The 2,355-nt window shown below is 35.0% G+C and overlaps 1 long non-coding RNA gene across 1 annotated transcript; it reads right to left on the reverse strand.

Annotated features, from left to right (window-relative positions):
* Positions 1–252: 252 nt before the first annotated feature.
* Positions 253–2,150, reverse strand: LOC113330543. The gene is made up of 4 exons (XR_003350308.1): positions 1,927–2,150; positions 611–668; positions 433–471; positions 253–325 (listed from the first exon to the last, which is right to left on the reverse strand). It is a non-coding gene; the product is annotated as an uncharacterized LOC113330543 (long non-coding RNA).
* Between the last annotated feature and the right edge of the window lie 205 nt (positions 2,151–2,355).

The raw sequence follows: 2,355 nt of genomic DNA on the forward strand, positions 1-2,355 counted from the left end.
GCTCAAATCATTCTTCATAGAGAACCAACTCAAAGCCAACACCAGTACCACCTTCTCTATAATATTAACTTCAGCTGCAACTGGAGCTTACTAGCAGCATCAAATGAAACTCGTCACAAGACCTTGTCACTGCAATAACCATATCAAACCCATCACTGCAATAACCATATCAACAATACCAGCATCTACACTTGCACACTGCCAATCTGAAAGCAGCGGCAGCAACATCTCCTAGATGACTCTACTCATCTCCACAATCCAATTCACCACCTGCAATTGCTTCCCTCTCTGTGATGAACAGGTTTCGTGCACGATACGTCGATACCTAAGTAATAAGCATCCAACAATAAGACATTATGAAGGTGAACATACAATCTTACAAAATTATTGATAACTATGGCAGCTGAGAAAAAGCTGAACAGGTTACCCGACCTTTCAAGTCCTTAGAACAACAATTTTACTCTACGAAACCTGCACCAAAACAGAAGCCATACTTTAGAATTTGCCATCCGACAACAACATAGACAACAATGATGAGCAGAAATAGTGAGTTACTTTCTCACTAAGGAATCTGTTTTCTACTCCAAGGAACCAACTTGAAATTACTCACTCGTGCCAGACGTAGTACTCTCCTTCCCTTGTTTCGTTCTCAGCTGTAATAGATTCACCTAGCACCAAAAAAGGACATCGGCATGAGTACAACCCAGGGGGAATCTACATATCAACGTCTATCAGTTACAGATGATAGCTAAAATAAGGAAACGATAAATATGATATCACCTCAAAAAAATTTCAGGAAAGCAAAGTATGAATGGTATAAAAGCGACGTATAATATTCATATGGGATTGTTAAATGTGACCCCATAACCTAAGAGACATTATGAAATATGATGACTAAGAGGAAACATCTTGTTTAATACAGAAAATGCGCACATACCAACAAGGAAAACAAACAATCCAGGGAGGAGTTGTCAAAAATGTGCACAATCTTACTTCACCTGCTTAGTGAATCATAACGATAACATGTGATGCACAGGACATGCCCCTTCAAATCCTCCCATTTCAGGACACACACGAAGAATCTGGTGCTGTCGCTCACATAAAATTTGTCGCAATCACAATTTAGAGAATAATCGATAATAATTCCTAAGTACAAGTAACAAGATCAAGAAACTAGAGATTCCATCCCAAAATAATTCCATGCAGAACACATAATGCATATGACCTATGAAAAAAGTTCAAACCTAATGAAGTCCCATCTATCCACTATGGATAACTGCATAACAAAGAAACGTGTTCAGTTTACATCAACTATATGATTCAGAAAGCAGAGATCAAGAGAAGGTTCAAAGCAAAACTTCAATATATTCCATGAGATGAAAGATTTACAAAAAGAAACCTTATAGTTGAACCAGGTGCTATCAAGGATGGCATTATTAGATCATGGTATACTAACCCATAAATTTATCAACGAAATTCAGTTAAATTGTACTAATGAAGCATCAAAAATTAAGCAGGAACAGTTCATTCAGAACATGGATTTGAGGCTTTTTGGATGACAAATTCATACATGAAAGCTTTCACATCTTGGATCTCTGAACCATAAAACTATGAGATAAGATAAATCAAACTGATCAACTTCGACTAACAGCAGTAACAAATTAAATCAAGCAAGTGACTTTGAAATCATGCAGCAAGAGATTGATATCTAAAAAAAAAAAATTAACCCTAAAAATAGCTCACAAATCAGAAAGCTAAACACACCCATGCCTTGAAATTCTACGTAATACAAAAAAAAAAGAAAAAAGAAAAAAAACAGCGGAAGAGTAGAATCTAACTTCAAATCACCAAAATCTGTACATACAATTAACTTCACAGGGTCAACAATATCAAAATTAAACAACAGTACTAAATAATGGTTTATACCTGATGATAATCAAAGATGAATTGATTTCAGATTTCAGTAACAAAACTGATTTTGCATTCTAGGTTTAAAATTTTTTTAAGGTTCTGATGATCAAGATTTCTAGGTTTTGAGAATAGATCGAGATTTCTATGTTGTGATTACTGAAATTTAGGTTTCAATTTGTGTTTTCATTGTGAGATTTCTAGGTTTTGATTCTGGAAATTTGTCTAAGGATTTGTTTCTGAGAGAGAGAGTGTTGGGTTCTCTCCAAGAGAACAGTCGATGAAACCTAGAAAAAGGTCGAAGGGTATGTTTGGCTTTTTTAAAAGTAACAAAAACTAAATTTACACATTATTATTTGGCTTGGGGTTTTTGTCCCAGTTTTATTTAAAACGGTTTTTATTTGGTAGAAATAGTATGACCGGTTTTTTCTTATCACTAGTTTATTC

The sequence above is a fragment of the Papaver somniferum genome, unplaced genomic scaffold (assembly GCF_003573695.1).
Source record: "Papaver somniferum cultivar HN1 unplaced genomic scaffold, ASM357369v1 unplaced-scaffold_118, whole genome shotgun sequence".
Lineage (NCBI taxonomy): Eukaryota > Viridiplantae > Streptophyta > Magnoliopsida > Ranunculales > Papaveraceae > Papaver > Papaver somniferum.